General features: G+C 45.0%; 1 protein-coding gene across 1 annotated transcript in view; it reads right to left on the bottom strand.

Moving 5' to 3' along the window:
- LOC140208372 (NACHT, LRR and PYD domains-containing protein 3-like) overlaps positions 1-9,028 on the bottom strand; it is a 65,937-nt gene extending 56,909 nt beyond the window's left edge. The window contains exon 1 of the mRNA XM_072277002.1: positions 8,958-9,028. The gene's annotated coding sequence lies outside the window, so the exon portion shown is untranslated. The remainder of the gene's footprint in view (positions 1-8,957) is intronic.
- Between the last annotated feature and the right edge of the window lie 8,745 nt (positions 9,029-17,773).

The following is a 17,773-nucleotide window of genomic DNA, read 5'->3' as shown; positions in this document are numbered from 1 at the left end:
GACCCGCCTCTGGTTTCTGACCCTGCTTCGTTGAAAATCCAACTGATAGTTTTCCATTCTGCTTTCAGTCTTCACAGGACAGTAATGTTTTCTAACAAACCTTTAGAAAAAGGGAAAATGACCCATAATGTGGAAATGAGTCGTGATTAAGGAGGTTAACTAACGATGTTATTCTTCCTCAGCCCAGAGACTAGAGGGGCAAAGAACATCTCAGACAGAACTGCAGTCAGCTCCACTTCTTCATTCTGCAGAAAATTCAACGGAAACTTCTTCACACACAGTGGTGACTGTTTGGAACAACAGGGGAAGATTTAAAAAGGACTGTCGTGGAACTGAATCACTGGCATGGTCCAGCCTGCCTGAGTTGACTCTTTGCTGTACACTATGTATGTTATAAATTCACGAAGTACCAGAGACAGTTTAAAATAAACTGATTTATTTGTCTCAGGTCCAGAATATTAAACTCCTGTCCCATTAAAGGTGAATATGCAGCAGAAGAAACTCCTCCCATGTCCAGTGACCAGGGTGCAGAACTGGGTGTGGTGAGCAACAGCAATAATTGCAGAGTTCAGCACCGACAGTCACTCTCAAAATTGCATTCAGCAGTGGCGATGAACAAATATCCAGCATGAGGCTTATTGAAACTTTCTCTCCAGTGTGAACCCGGTAGTAAGTCACAAGTATAACATGCTGTAATGTTTCACTGCTGAGGTAATGGTTTCTCTGCAGCAGTAATGTTTAGGTTACGACTAGAGATAACAGGGTTTTGGAGTGTGGGGCTATCCAATGACAGAAATGGTCTTCCATGTGAGTCTGGAAGAGAGATTTTTGCGGTCTTTTGCCGGGGAGAAATGAGAAGATGTGAATGGAGAGAGTGGACCCTTTTTCTTTTATTTGTTTACTTCACTAACCCAATAGTTAAAGTAAAAATTATGAACCTCAATTGTTTAATCGCATATTATGTACTGTTTCTTATTTCGGGGTACTTATTTGTAACAGGGGACGCATCGCGCAGCATCCACCCAAACGAGATTTCTTCAGTCTGGCCGGGCTGGGGTGCTATCACCAGCTATATTAAGATGCTAGCTGAGGCAAGAGTTATATGAGGTTAGATGACTGAGTGAATCGCTTCCCACATTCAGAGCAGGTGAACACCCTCTCAACAGTGTGAACCTGGTAGTGTGTCATAAGGATAGATAACTGAATGAATCTGTTACGTACACACAATGGTCTAAATGAACCAGCAACAACAGAGCACACCTGGAGTCTGGTTTTGATATTAAAAACCACTATTTATTAGTAACTACTCAATATAGTAACTTAAACCAGGTAAATCAAAAGTTAGCCATGTTATGCATATATTTGTGTGTAAATACAATTCCCAAACTTGTTAAAGCTCGGGTGGCAAGAGTTAAAGTCTTACGATGGTAATGCAAGGAAGTTCAGTTCAATCCACGGAATTGGTGTGTGTGTGTGTGTGTGTGTGTGTGTGTGTGTGTGTGAGAGAGAGAGAGAGAGAGAGATAGATATTTGTGATCCAAGGTGAAAACCACACTTGGAGAAGAACGAGTAAACAGGTCCCATTGATCTTCCGTCGTCAGGCTCAGAATCCACTCTCGAGTTAGCCAGACGCAGCTTATCACTAAGGGGACCGTCTTCGAGGGTGAGCTACCACCCAGGCGAGGGTAGACACACCGGTAGCCTCCACAGGGTCAGCCCTTCCACACACCATGACAGCCACTGATCGATTCTCCTGATCGATCCTCAACCCACGCTTGTGGGCACTCGAAAGTTCCACCCAGTGACTCCTCTGTCACTGGCCTCCTTTCACTGACCGGTCGCCGTAACCAGTGTCCCACTGTGTGTCTCTGGAAGAGTCATCTGACCTTGATTAAATAAACACGCTACGAAGCAACTGTGAACATCGAACTGTCCATCACATAACTCCGCCTCTCTCTCACCATGGCAACCAAGAAGCAACTGTGAACATCAAACTGTCCATCACATAGCTCCGCCTCTCTCTCACCATGGCAACCAAGAAGCAACTGTGAACATCGAACTGTCCATCACATAACTCCGCCTCTCTCTCACCATGGCAACCAAGAAGCAACTGTGAACATCGAACTGTCCATCACATAACTCCGCCTCTCTCTCACCATGGCAACCAAGAAGCAACTGTGAACATCGAACTGTCCATCACATAACCCCGCCTCTCTCTCACCATGGCAACCAAGAAGCAACTAGCAGTACTGTAGACAGTTTTTCTCTCTCTCTTATTTAAAGGCACAGTCCATGTCCACCACGAGTACTTCACCACATTCACAGTAGGTGATCGGCCTCTCCCCGGTGTGAACAAAATGATACACAATTGGTTGATTTGGCTGAGAGAATTTCTTCCCACAGTCTGAGTGGGTGATCGGCCTCTCCCCAGTGTGGACTCGCTGATGTTCTTTCAGTTGAGATGACGTAATGAATCCCTTCCCACGGACAGAGCGGGTGAACGGCCATTTCCCTGTGTGTCAGTATGTGAAATGACCAACTGAATCCCTTCCCACAGACTGAGCAAGTTAATCGTCACTCCCTAGTGTGAACTGACTGGTGTCTCAGTAGATGAGGTGAGCAAGTGAAGCCCTTCCCACAGACTGAGCAGGTGAACGGTCTCTCCCCGGTGTGAACTCGCTGATGTGCCTTCAGATGAGATGACTGAATGAAGCCCTTCCCACAGTCTGAGCAGGTGAACGGCCTCTCCCCAGTGTGAACTCGCTGATGCACCTTCAGTTCAAATGACTCTACGAATCCCCTCCCACACACTGAGCAGGTGAATGGCCTCTCCCCAGTGTGAACTGACTGGTGTCTCAGTACAGCAGATGACTTTGTGAAATCCTCTCCACAGACTGAGCAGGTGAATGGCCTCACCCCAGTGTGAATTCGCCGATGTACCTTCAGTTGAGATGACTGAGTAAATCCCATCCCACAGTCTGAGCAGGTGAACGGCCTCTCCCCAGAGTGAACTCGCTGATGTACCTTCAGTTGATATGACTCAGGGAATCCCTTCCCACAGTCTGAGCAGGTGAACGGCCTCTCTCCAGTGTGAATTCGCCGATGTACCATCAGTTGAGATGACTGAGTGAATTCCTTCCCACAGACTGAGCAGGTGAATGGCCTCTTTCCAGTGTGAACTGACTGGTGTCTCAGTAACTGAGATGACACAGTGAATCCCTTCCCACAGTCTGAGCAGGTGAACGGCCGCTCCCCGGTGTGAACTCGCTGGTGAGCCATTAGGTCAGATAACCGAGTGAATCCTTCCCCACAACTTCAGCAGATGATCAGCCTCTGTTCGAAGTGAACTGACCAGTTTGTCCACAGGTGGGAAGACCGACTGAATCCCTTCTCACACACAGAACAGGTGAATGGCCTTGTCCCAGTGTGAACTTGCTGATGTACCTTCAGTTGAGATGACCGACTGAATCCATTCCCACTGTCTGAGCAGATGAATGGGTTTCCCCCTTTGTTGACGTACGGCTGGGATTTTCTTTTATCTACTGTCAGTTTAAAGTGCCACAGTTTTAAAGCCATGAAAACATTTTCTGCCCAGATGAATGGTTGGTCTGCACAGCTGTTAAAAGGAATTAAATGAATATTAGTATTATTTCATGTTCTTGTCACAGAGTCATAGAAAAGTACAACACAGAAACAGGCCCTTTGGCCCATCTAGTTTATGTTGAACTATTTAAACTGTCTACCCCTGTACCCCGACCATCCAGGTACCTATACAAACCTCTTACATGTTGAAATTGAGCTCGCATGCACCAGTTGGACTGTCTGCTCATTCCACACCTGGATGACCATCTGTGTGAAAAACTTTCCCCTCATGTTCCCCTTAATGTTTCACCTTTCACCCTTAATCCATGGCCTCTGGTTGTAGTCCCACCCCATCTCAGTGGAAAAAGCCAGCTTGCATTTACCCCATCTATAACCCTCATAATTTTGGCACACCTCCATCAAATCTCCCCTTGAGCTTCTACATTCCAAGGAATAAAGCCCTGACCTGTTCAAACTTTCCCTATAACCCAAGTCCTCCAGACCTGGCAACATCCTTGTGAATTTTCTCTGAACTCTTTCAACCTCTTTTACATCTTTCCTGTAGGTAGGTGATAAAACTGCACACAACACTCCAAATTAGGCCTCACCAATGTCTCGTGCAGTGTGAACATAACATCCATCTCCTGCACTCAGTACTTTGGTTCATGAAGGCCAATATGCCAAAATCTTTCTTTCCGTCCCTATTTAACTGTGTCACCACTTTCAGTGAATTATGGACATGTATTCCCAGATCCCTTCCTTCTGCAGCACTCCTCAGTGCCCGACCATTCACTGTGTAAGACCCAGGTCCTATCAAAATGCAACACCTCGCACTTGTCTCCATTAAATTCCATTTTGCATTTCTCCAGCTGGTCCAGATCACACTGCAAGCCATTATATCCTTCCTCACTATCCACTACACCCACAATCTTAGTGTCATCCAGAAATCTGCTGATCCAGTTAACCACACTATCATCCAGATTACTGATCTAGATGACAAACAACAACAGATCCAGCACCGATTCCTGTGGCAAACCACTAGTCACAGGCCTCCAGTCAGAGAGGCAACCATCGGCTTCTCCCAAAACCAGTGTCTCATGCAATTTACTATCTTATCTTGAATGCTGAGTGACTGAACCTTCTTGACCAACCTCCCATATCAGACTTTGTCAAGTGCCTTGCTAAAGTCCATGTAGACAACATCCACTGCCTTGCCTTCAACCACTTTCCTGACAACTTCCTCGAGAGACTCTATTAGATTGGATAGACATGACCTACCATGCACGAAGCCATGCTGCCTATCCTTAATCTATCTATCCAAATACTTACATATCTGGTTCCTGCACATACGTTCCAATGACTTTCCCACTACTGATGTCAAGCTCATTGACGTATAATTTCCTACTTTATTTTTAGAGCCTTTCTTGAACAGCGGAACAACATTGGCTGTCCTCCAATCCTCCAGTACCTCAACTGTCACTAAGGATTATTTAAATATCTGTGCTTGTGCCCCAACAATTTCTGCACTTGTTTTCCGCAGAGTCCCAGGGAACAATTTGTCAGGCCCTGGGGATTTATCCACACTAATTTGCCTTCAGACAGCAAACACCTCCACCCCTGCAATCTGTACAGGGTCCATGAAGTTGATGCCATTTTGCCTCACTTCTATAGACTCTGTGTCCATCTCCTGAGTAAACATGGATGCACAAATAATATTTAAAATCTCCCCCATATATTTTGTCTCCTCATACAGATTACCATTCTGATGGTCCAGAGTGGGCATGTTTCTGTACTGAACTGGCCAAACGTGATTGGGAGGGGAAGCTGGTAAGAATGATGATGGAGCAGCAATGGCTGGAGTTTCTGAGAGCAATTCGGGAGCTGAGTGATCGATACATCCCAAAGAAGTGGAAGCATTAGAAAGGCAGGGGGACACAACCGTGGATGAAATGAGAAGCCAAAGCCAACATAAAAAGCAAAGAGAGGGCAAACAAAAGAGCAAAATCTATTGGGAAGCTTTTAGAAAGCAACAGAAGATGACTAAAAAAGATGTCAGATGAGTTCAGGGTGTGGAATTATGATATTGTAGTCACTAATGAGTCTTTGTAGCACCCAACAGTCTGAGGCATTCGGAGGAACAAAATATCCAGGGCCTCAATATCTCTTGAAAACCAAGGTTCGCTGCACCAGTTACCTTTCAACTTTTATTTTGACAGGCACATACAAACTCTACACCCTCAAAACTTCACTTCTGAAGAACTCCCACTTACCAAGTACTCCTTTGCCAGAAAACAGCCTGTCCACACTTGTCAGATCCATTCTGATACCATCAGAATTGACCTTTCTCCAATTTAGAATCTCGACCCATGGTTCAGTCCTTTCTTTTTCCATGTTAACTTGGAATCTCATGGCAATATGATCATTAGATGCAAAGTGTTCCCATACACTAATATTCTGTCACCAGCCCTGGATTATTTTCTAATAGCTTATTGCACATTTCTATGCTGGGAATTCTATGTGCTGATTAATGGCACATCTGACAAACTCTACCCCATCTAGTCCTTTTACATCTGGGAGTCACGTCAATCTATGGAAATTTAAAATCATTTAGTATATCAAGCATTGGCATAGTCTGCGATCTCTCTTGCTAATTTGTTCCTCCAAATTCCTCAGATTGTTGGGTGCAAACAAGTCCCAGTCATGGCAACAAGATCACAATTCCCTGCCCTGAGGTCTGAACAGCATTTGCCTGGTGTCAAGAAAACAACCTCTCCCTCACTGCCACAAAAAACAAAGGAGCTGATTGTGGACGACAGAAGGAATGGAGACAGGCTAACCCCTATTTACACCAATGCATCTGGGGTTGAGAGGGTGAACAGCTTTAAGTTCCTCGACATACACATCACCGAGGATCTCATGTGGTCTGTACATACCAGCTGTGTGGTGAAAAAGGCACAGCAGTGCCTCCCTCACGTCAGACGGTTGAAGAAGTCTGAAATGGGGCCCCAAATCCTAAGAACTTTCTACAGAGTCACAACTGAGAGCATCCTGACTGGCTGCATCACTGCCTGGTATGGGAACTGTACTTCCCTTAATCGCAGGAACCTGCAGAGAGTGGTGTGGACAGCCCAGCGCATCTGTAGATGTGAACTGCCCATGATTCAGGACATTTACAGGGACAGGTGTGTAAAAGGGGCCCAGAGGACCACTGGGGACCCTACTCAACCGAACCACAAACTGCTCCAAGCTGCTACCATCCGGGAAACAGTACTGCAGCATAAAAGCCAGAACCAACAGGATTCTTCCATCAGGCCATCACACTGCTTAATTCATGCTGATACAACTGTATTTCTATGTTATATTGACTGTCCTGTTCTATTATAAATTACTATAAATTGCACATTGCACATTTAGATGGAGATGCAACACAGAGTTTTACTCCTCATGCATGTGAAGGATGTAAGTAAGAAAGTCAATTCAATTCACCCTCTCTATTACCTGGCATTCTGGCTCCCATCCCCTCTACAATTTTAGTTTAACACCACCCCCCCCACCCACCATACCAGCACAAGCAAGCCTTAACACTAGGATATCAGTCCCCTTCTAGTTCTGTTGCCGTAACTAGCAAATCCCCTATCACCCCTTTGACTTTCCTCTGCCACGTAATCTCCTCCCCCCAACAGTTTCTAAAGTGGTAGAATACATAGAACATAAAAAAACATAGAAAACCTACAGCACAAAACAGGCTCTTCAGCCCACAAAGCTGTGCCAAACATGTCCCTACCTTAGAGCTACCGAGGCTTACCCAGAGCCCTTTACTTTTCTAAGCTCCATGTACCCATCCAGGAGTCTCTTAAAATACGTTATTGTTTCTGCCTCCTCCACTGCCGCCGGCAGCCCATTCCACGCACTCACCACTCTCTGCATGAATAACTTATCCCCGACATCTCCTCTGTATTTACTTCCAAGCACCTTAAACCTATGCCCTCTCGTGCTAGCCATTTCAGCCCTGGGAAAAAGCCTCAGACTATCCACAGAATCAATGCCTTTCATTATCTCATACACCTCTATCAGGTCACCTCTCATCCTCCGTCACTACAAGGAAAAAAGGCCGAGTTCACTCAACATATTCTCATAAGTCACGCTCGCCTGTCGAGGCAAAGTCCTTATAAATCTCCTCTGCACCCTATCTATGGCCTACCTGTTGTTGTGGGGGATGGCCACAACAGTATTCTGCGATGGCTATTTAACCTCATTCCCCTTCCTGACTCTCACCCAGTTTCCTGCGTCGTGCACTTTGGGTGTAACTCACCTCTCTTTATCCCACCCCCTCCGACTCCCGGATGATACGGAATTCATCCATTTCCAGCCCCAACTCCTTAAAGTGGAGACACAACATGTGCACACTGAATTTTATATATAGAGGTACTCATTTTAACAGCTAGCAAATCACTGTCAGTAATAATTTTGATCTGCAATCTCACACAACGTATGTAACAGGTCTGTAGCAGGTAATGAAGGATTTTCTCACTGGAGCAATTGCACACTGTCCATATCTGATTTGCTTGCTAAATAATGCTATAAAAAGTCAGATTTTCAAATATCACTCCACTTCTTCCCACTTGCAAATTCTCCAGCAACTTTTGCATCACCACAATACACACAGGTAACACCAGTTTCTGTATTGTACATAAATATTTCCCCTGAACCCTCCCCCAGGTGACTGACGGTGGTGAACTCAGTGATGGCAATGCCAATGAATATGAAGGGAAGGGCAGTAGTCTGTCTCATTGGAGTCTGGCACATTTGTGATGTGAAAGCTACTTGTTGCCCAGGGCAAAGGTGTTTGATTTCATTATGTACCCAGAGAGAGTGGGACAAAACATGTTCTCACGGGTAGAAAGTCCAGAACAAGAGGGGGTGGAACAAGCAACAGACACAAAATGCTGGGGGAACTCAGCAGGCCAGGCAGCATCTATGGAAAAGAGTACTAATGCTGAGTTCCTCCAGCAATTTGTGTGTGTTGCTCGGATTTCCAGCATCTGCAGATTTTCTCTTGTTTGTGACTGGAGGCAGAACAAAGGTGATTTTCACAACAGCTGATGTAAAAGATTTTGTTCCCTTTCTCCGAGTTCCCGATCCTTGCATTTAGACAGCTGGAGCTCAGCTCTGTCTGAGAGACCCATCGGTTCCCATTCCCTCATCAGCCGGAAGCTCCCCGGGGCCCGTGTCCGGATGGTGGGGCTGAGAGAGAGGGAAGAGAGCAGGACTGTCCCGGGATTGCGGGTCACGGAGTCCGGAGTCACAGCAACTACCCGAAGTCGGTGTTGAAAACGCCGCCCGGTGAGACCCCCAACCCGGAGACCCCTTCTCACCTCAACCGATCATCCGGGGCCTTTTGTGCCCCGCGCGCTGGTGAGCTCGAGCTTGGTCGGTTTAACGGCTGGGCTACTAATCACGTGACCAGCCCCTCCCCCACCACTGTCAACAGAGGAGTCACGCGATGCGCTGTTCCCATTGGTCCGAAGTGATGTCAATCATTGCTTTCAGCCAATAGCGGAGGCGGAGCAGCCGAGAGGGCGTTTCCCCCGCTGACTCCGTCTCCCGAACTTTCCGTCACGGCGGGACAACCGTCAAAGTAAATGTCCGCTTTCTGATTTATTTCCATTTCCCTCCGAGGGAAGTTGGGGCGTTTGTGAAGCGTCTCCTGCGGCCGGAGTCTGATGTGTCGCTGAGAGGTAGGAGGAGACCGCTCGGCCCGTCGGTTTGATGCCGGTTCCCCGGGGAGGGAGAGGATGAAGACGGTGAGAGAGGGGGCGGACAGGATGTTTGTCCCGGTGGGGACAGGAGGGGCTCATCTGTGGAAATGTCTGAGCCCACGGTGGTGGCGATTCACCACATTGGGGGGCAAACACCGGCAGACTGTTGCCCTGCAAGCGGGGCCAATGGTTCGGGCAAAGTGACAATTATTTGTGTTTTGTTGAGACTGTACCGGGAATATGGTGTAAAATCCCGCTCCCCACACTAACACGGGTCACACAGACCAAAGAACAAACTGCCGGAGGAACTCAGTGGGTCGGGCAGCATCTGTGGAGGGAAATGGACCGTCAACATTTCGGGCCGAGACCCTCCCTCTGGACTGAGAGTGGACGGGAAATAGTCCGAGAAAAGAGGTGAGGGGTGGGGATGGGGCAAGAGCTGGGGAGTGAGAGGTGGATCCAGGTGAGGGGGAGGTGGGAAGGTGGAAATAGTGACGGGGTGGGAGGTGAGTGGTTGGGGCAACACGGGGCTGCAGAAGATGGAAATTAATTCCATAGAGGATTAACAAAGAGGTTAGAGAGTATTTGTTATAGAGAGTGCAATGAAGATTCACCAGACTGATCCCTGGAGTGGTGGGGTCATCATATGAAGAAAGATCAAATGTGATAACCCTTTCATTTAGAGAATCGAGGACTGAGAGGTGAACACATTGAAATGCACAACATCATTACAGGCTGAACCAGGGATCCCAGTTTCTGAAAAAGGGGGTGGACTGTCCGGGACTGAGATGAGGGGAAATGTCTTCACTCCGAGGATGGTGAATGTCTGTAAATCCCCACCACAGAGGCCGGTGAAGACTCAGTGATCGTCCTCACATAAAACAGAGGCCAGCAGATGTGTGGAGACCGAAAGTATCAAGGAAATGAGGATCGGGCAGAAACATGTGGCTGAGATGGGAGAGCAGCCATCATCTTAGAGGAGCTGAATGGCCACCTCCTGCTGTTTCTCACTTGATGTTTCAGTGTTCCTGTCCAGTGAAGTTGGAGGAATGTGAATAGAAATGAGTGTTTATAAACATGGACAGATTTAAATGAAACCTGCACATTTCCGGTTTGGGTCTGAATTGTGTGTTGGACCGGGATGGGAATCGAGCCCGTGACTCTGTGACCTGGGGGTGGAGGGAAAGGGACAGGGACGATTTGGAGGGAAGAAGTAAAAATGTATCTTGTGTAAATATGGAATGATGTGGGAAATGCAGCGGATGGTTCGGGCAGCGTGTGAGGGGCGAAGAGCAGAGTCACCGGTTCAGCTGGGAGACCCTCCACCAGCACATGGTCCCATTTCCTGTTCACGTTTTCCCGCAGATCTGCAGCATCTGCCGGTCACTGCTGGAGTGTACGTGTAACTTCATCTTTCGCCCGTTCAGACAAGGCAGTGAGATCCGGATCTGTCACATCCTCTCGTTGTGGGTGGACAATGTTTTATTCTGCAATATTTTCAGCATGTTTCCATATAACCACATAACAATTACAGCATGGAAACAGGCCATCTCGGCCCTTCTAGTCCGTGCCGAATGCTTACTCTCACCAAGTCCCAGACCTCAGACCATAACTACTGGGCCGAGGCCTGGGACTAGGCCTCATTCCACTGTTTTTATCTGCTGAAGGGCAGCCAATGTTTCTGGGTGTCTGACCCATTCATATGAGAACTTAGCCTTTTGTATTTATCTGAGCTTTTCATAAATGTGTACAGTTTAGTTCAGCTTCACTCCAGAATTTCCAAAGCACCAACCCAGTCAGTCAAATAATTCCACATAATTAAAGTAGTTTACAGTATTAGATTTTAATTTTATTTTGTATTACTTATATAATTTAACTATTTAATATGTATATTCTTATTTTAAATCAAAGGTAAAAATCTATTGTTATGAATTAAATTCTGTTGCTGCTGTAGAGACAACAAATTACATAAGATCAGCCAGTGCTATTAAACCTGAGTCTGATAATTGGTCTGGGAGACCCACTACCGGTCACCTGATCCCAGTTACCGCAGATCGTAATGCGAGATTGAAGCCTTTTCTATTTATTGGTGTTCATCAGTTCAGTTAACTTTCCCTCTGTGATTCCAAAGCAGAAGCTCAGTCTGTCTAATATTTCCACACAATTAAAATGGGGACTTATCATGTACTGAGCTACAGCTGCAGAGAAAGTGCAGTGCAGATAGACATATGGGGCAGGGTCACGTCGAGTTACATTGTGAGGTCGAGTCCATTTTATTGGACTGGAGACCATTAATTTGGCCTAGAACTGCAGACAGGAAGCTGTCCATGAGCCTGGTGGTACGCGCTTTAAGGCTTTTGCATCTCTTCCCCGATGGAGGTTTGGGTTTGCAGCAATAATGTCCAAAGTTGTGGGCATCTTTGAGTACAAGGCCTGCTTTCCCGAGGCAGGGGAAGTGTAGGAAGAGTCCATAGAGGGGAGGCTTGTTTCTATGATGTTTCCAGATGAGACCAAAGTTCTCTGCAGTTCCTTGCAGTCATGGGCAGAGCCTTAGCCGTACGAAGTTGTGAAGTATCGAGAAGAAGCTCAGAGACCTCGGCCTTCACCCTGCCTTGTGTAGCTGGATCCTGGACTTCCTGTCAGATGGCTGGCAGGTGGTAAGAGAGGGATCCCTCACCTCTGTCTCTCTGACCCTCAGCACACATGCCCCACAGGGTTGTCTCCTTGGCCCCCTCCTTTACTCTCTGTGCACCCATGACTTGTGTCGCCACCCACAGCTCCAATCTGTTAATTAAATTTGCTGACGACACTATATTGATTGGCCTAATCCCAAATAATAACTTTCAATTGATCAAATGCTTCCTGACAAGTCTCGGTCCAAACAGACTTTTCACCCTTCTTCAGGAGATTAGTCAGAGGAAGAGCGATATCAGCAAAGTTCTTACAGAACTTACGATAATATCCAACCATTCCCAGAAACCTTCCAAGAGCCTTCTTACCAGTCTGTCACAAAAACTGTGGGTCAACTGTCTAAGAAAAATAACAAGATGGCTTGAGTGGCAAAAATAGATTGAGGTGCTTTTATTTACAAAAATAGTGGAACAACAAAAACTTGGATGTCCACATGAAAACAAGAAGATTTTTTAAAAAAATACTATAGCTGTGTGTGTATATATATATATATATATATATATACACACACACACAGCTTGCAATTGTCACCTGTCTGGTTAACAACCACCCTCAGACTAAACAACAAAAAAAACACCCAAGGCCTTGGTAACCCAAGGTTTATAACTGCTAAGCCAATCCCCCTAACCAAAAGCTAATTAACTCAATTATCTTCCATTTCACACAATCTGAAACTCTACCACCAGTTCTCACAATAAACACATAGACTTCATCACAAGATTCACCATTTCCAGGTTAAATAACTTAAATAAACCCCAAAACTTTACCACAAGATGAGTAATTAGGTAACATAACCCTTGTCCCAGGTAAAGATGGTATCCTCCACCATCGGCACACCTGTGCAGGTTGCTGCTGCCTCTATATAAGACAGCTCTATGCAGCAGCTCTGTTTCAGACCCAGTGACTGTGGAGGAGAGAAACGTCAGATTACCATGACACTTCGGCAAAACACTTACTGGAAAGATGAATATGAATAAATTGACCTGAGATAATAAAACTGTGACATAGTGTGTTTCTTTTTTTCATACCTATTACTGCTGGGGATGAGTGTAAAATTGTGACTGTTGATTTATTGTGATGCCTGCACTCACCACAATAACATAGGGGAATAATGTGTGTGGATGACCCTTTGAGTGTTTTACCGAGTGTGCCCTGAGACGTCTGTAATCAGTGACGGGCCTTCGTCACACAGTCGGAACAGGAACTTCAGAAATGGCCTGAATTTTGCCTGCACAGGAGCCAACTTGCCTTGACCTACAACACAGCCAAGACAGATCACAGTGGCATGGCCAAATTCACTCTTAGCTAGGTCAACTGTAAGATTGGCCCTGGAAAGCCTGTCAAACAGCTCTTCTACTACAGAGATATGCTCTTCCCAAGTGTCACTCCCTGTGACTAAGTCATCAATATAGGCATCTGTGTGTCCTAACCCTTGAATTACAGAATCAATCATTCTCTGGAATGTTCCTGGAGCATATTTCATTCCAAATGGCGAAACATTGTATTCATACAACCCAGAAGGTGTCACAAATGCAGAAATTTCTCTACCTCAGTCCGTCAATGGAACACACCAATACCCTTTCAACAGATCAATCTTTGTAAGAAATTAGCTTTTCCAACCTTATCAATGCAATCATCCACCCTAGGGATAGGATAGGCATCTGTTTTTGTTACTGCATTTACCTTCCTATAATCAGTGCAAAATCTAACTCTACCATCAGGTTTGAGCACAATAATGCAGGGTGAGCTCCAATCTGATGTTGAAGGCCTAATAATACTATTTCCCAGCATATATTCAATTTCTTGCTCAGCCAATTTACACTTTTCTACGTTCATGCGATATGGGTGTTGTTCAATCGGTTTGGCTTGACCAATATCTACGTCATGTACTGCGACCGTGGTTTACTTGGGAGCATCAGGAAATAAATCTTTAAAATTCAGAATTAATTCCTTCAGCTGTTGTTGTTGCTTTGGCTGCAGATGAGCCAACTTGTTGTCAATGTCTTCGAGAACAACCGAGTTCATTAGTCTAACCGGGACCATGTTTGGCTTGTGAAAAGTCTCAGATGAGTCAATTGTTTCATTCTCAGGATTGCCAGATTGATATGTTTGACAACACTCACCGATGGTGCCTGCTTGTCAGAATAAGGCTTTATCATATTGATGTGTACTACCTGTGTTAGTTTACATCGGTCGTGTGTTTTAATAACATAATTCACATCATTAATTTGAGAGACTATTTCATACAGTCCATTGAATTTCGCCTGAAGTGGATTTGTCAACATTGGAGATAAGGCAAGCACATTATCCCTCACCTTGTATTTTCTTTTGTTTTGATCCGCTTATCAAACCAACACTTCATTTTGTTTTGAGAAATCTTCAAGTTTTGTCTTGCTAGACGACAGGCTTGGTGTAGTTTATTTCTGAACTTCAAAACATAGTCTAACAAGTTAACATGTACATCCCCATCAATCCACTGTTCCTTTAACAAGGTCAAAGGTCCCCTCACTCTGTGACCAAATACAAGTTCAAATGGACTAAAGCCCAGTGAGTGATTCCTGTACCGACTCTCTTAAGCCTGATTTATACTTGTGTGTCAAATGTATGCGACAGGCACCACATACACACACTGCACCCTACGCCGTTGGGTGATGTGCACCTCCTCTAAAAAGTAACTCACGCGTCGTGGCGACACAGACAACAACAACTGTGATTGGTTCGTTTGATAGCATCGCATTTCCGGTTGCTTTTCTCCACCATGTCTGTACACTGATGCAAAATAAATGGTTGGAGACAATGAACCAAATCGTCAAATCTACCTGCCGACATCCAAAAATATTTGAAATGCATTTCCTCGTCCATGTCTCTCACGAAGAAGCTCAACAGTGTCAGAGAAACCCCACAGCCAACTAGCGTTTTGGTGGTGAAGTGTATAGCGATGCAGACACAACTACGCATGCTCGCTACGGCGTAGGGCTATGCAAAAATTAAATTGGGCCTACGGTGTAGGATACGGCGTATCCCGAATGCACAAGTATAAATCAGCCTTTATGGTGAACAAAAGCAAATGTATTCCTTCACCCCAGTGTTTTCCATTTTCAACACAGTATGTCTTAATCATTGTTTTGAGGGTAGAATGAAATCTTTCTAAAGCCCCTTGTGATTCCGGATGGTACGCAGACGATGTAATTTGTTTAGGTCCCAGTTCATAAACTACCTGCTGGAATAATCTAGATGTAAAATTACTTCCTTGATCAGACTGGATTTCTTTAGGCAAACCAAATAAAGTAAAAAACTTGTTAAGAGCCTTCGTCACAGTTTTAGCTTTAATATTTCTGAGAGGTATTGCCTCTGGGAATCTGGATGCAGTACACATAATAGTTAGTAAATACTGATGGACAGCTTTAGTCTTTGGCAATGGGCCAACACAATCCACTATAAATTTGGAAAAGGGTTCACCGAATGCAGGTATAGGCCGGAGTGGGGCCACTGGGGTGACCTGATTAGGTTTACCCACAACTTGACAAGTGTGACAGGTTCTGCAAAAGGTCACAATATCTTTCCTCAAATTCGGCCAGTAAACTTCTTTCATAATCCTGTTTACAGTTTTATTCACTCCGAAATGGCCACCGAAGGGCATACTGTGGGCCAAAGTTAAAATTTCAGTCCTATGAACTTTAGGAACTACAACTTGGTGAACAATTGCCCATTCCTCACTCGCAGGTATAGCAGGTGGCCTCCACTTCCTCATTAACACTCCATCCTTGAGGTAATACCCCACTGCCATTTTCTTAATCTCATCATCTGAGAGAGATGTTTCTTATAAAGCTTCAATCTCAGGGTCTTGGTTCTGTTCTGCTATAAACTCCTTCCTAGACAGGGATGAATCTTCCTCATCAGACTTACTACCTGAATCCTGTTGAAACAATGAAGGCTGAAAGGTCCCTGACAAGTCATCAAAAGCTGAATCCTGGTCACCCTGATTTTGGCTATCATGGGTATCAGAATCATGCTGCACAGAACCGTCTGCATTGGCAGACTTTTTAGCCGTACTTCGAGTTATTGCGATAAATGTTAAAATCCGTCTGTGGGTCGTCAGTGGTTGGCTTAGCTGGCAACTGCACTGCAGGAACAACATTACCATCTACCAGGTCATTCCCTGACAGCAAAGTAACATCTTCCACTGGTAAACTGGAGCATAATCCGATCTTAACAGGTCCCAAAACCAACCCTGACTGTAAAGTTACCTTGTGCAATGGCACAGAAACAATGCTGCCCCCAATGCCTTTAATAAGATTTACCTCATCACTGTTCGTCTCATCACCAAACTTTAGAACGCTGTCTCATGGAAGTGACTGAAAAGCCCCAGTATCTCGAAGAATTTTCACTGGTACCGGTGTTGACCCTTCCATTACTAATACAAACCCATCTGACATAAAATGATCAAATCCTTTCTTAACTCAGTCAGACCTCTCAGTCCTTAACTGAGCCTCAACAGAATGTTCAGAACCCTTTGAGTTTATAGGTGCTTCAACATACTGATCACAGGCATTTGGGACTGTCTCCTTTTCCTTCTTCAGGACAGAACAATTAGCCATCATATGACCAGCTTTTTTACAATAGTAACAAGTAAGACCAGAATATTTCTCCTTCAACTGCTTCCCTTCATCCTTACTCTTGTCACTAGTCCCAGCTTTAATTTCTGGTTTACCCTGGTTATCCCTGCTACTCTTTTGGAAGGTCTTATTCTGGGTAAACTTAACCTTATGAGTTAAAGCAAACACATCTGCTAATCTAGCAGACTCTTGCAAAGTGGCAGCATCCTTTTCATCTAAATATATCTTTATGTCATCAGGAACGCACATTTTGAATTCTTCAATTAAAACCAACTCTTTCAAGCTGTTAAAATCATCATTTACATTTTTATATGGGCACCAGCGGTCAAAACACACAAACTTCTCATCAGCAAATTCCATATAAGTTTGGTTCAGAGATTTCCTCAAATTTCTAAACTTTTGCCTGTACGCTTCTGGGACCAACTCGTAAGCTTTGAGCACAGCCTGTTTCACTGTGTCATAATCAGTTGCTTCATCAACTGTCAAAGCAGAATAGGCTTGCTGAGCCTTCCCCTTAATTACACTTTGTAAGAGAATAGGCCAACCCTCTTTTGGCCACTTTAAACTCTGAGCAACCGTCTCAAATTGCTGTAAGTATTTATCAACCTCTGCCTTTTCAAATGGAGGTACCAATTGAACTTCTCAACTGGCCTCAAACTTATCACCAGAGTCTAACGTGAGACAGCTTTGCTACAATCTTTCTATCTTTTCCAACTTGAACAACCACTGTCTTTCTGCTTCGTCTCTGTTCTTCCGCCTCTCCTCTCTGTTTTCCTGCCTCTCCAGCCTCAAACTGCCTCTGCCTTTCCACAGCCTCCATCTTTAATTTTCCTAACTTGTACTGGAGCTCAAGCTGACTCGGTTACTTTCAGGAAACACCTCCAACTCCTGCACTTTAAACACACCCTTAGATACATAATGCTCAGTTATGATCTTCTGCATCTGTGTCCTTCTCATTGTCAATTTCACCTTAGCAAGTTTTAGCCTTTTAGCAATACTCAACAACTCAATCCTTCTGGTGTCCTTTAGTGCCTCAGAGGTTGGCGCTTCCAGACATCTATCAACATCCATTGCTGCTGATTTTCCACACACAAATAAATCAAAAGAGATTTCTCCAATGAAATC

This window comes from Mobula birostris, chromosome 13 (assembly GCF_030028105.1).
Source record: "Mobula birostris isolate sMobBir1 chromosome 13, sMobBir1.hap1, whole genome shotgun sequence".
Taxonomy (NCBI): domain Eukaryota; kingdom Metazoa; phylum Chordata; class Chondrichthyes; order Myliobatiformes; family Myliobatidae; genus Mobula; species Mobula birostris.
The sequence above is the reverse complement of the archived record's forward strand: the minus strand, read 5'-3'. Positions and strand labels throughout refer to the sequence as shown.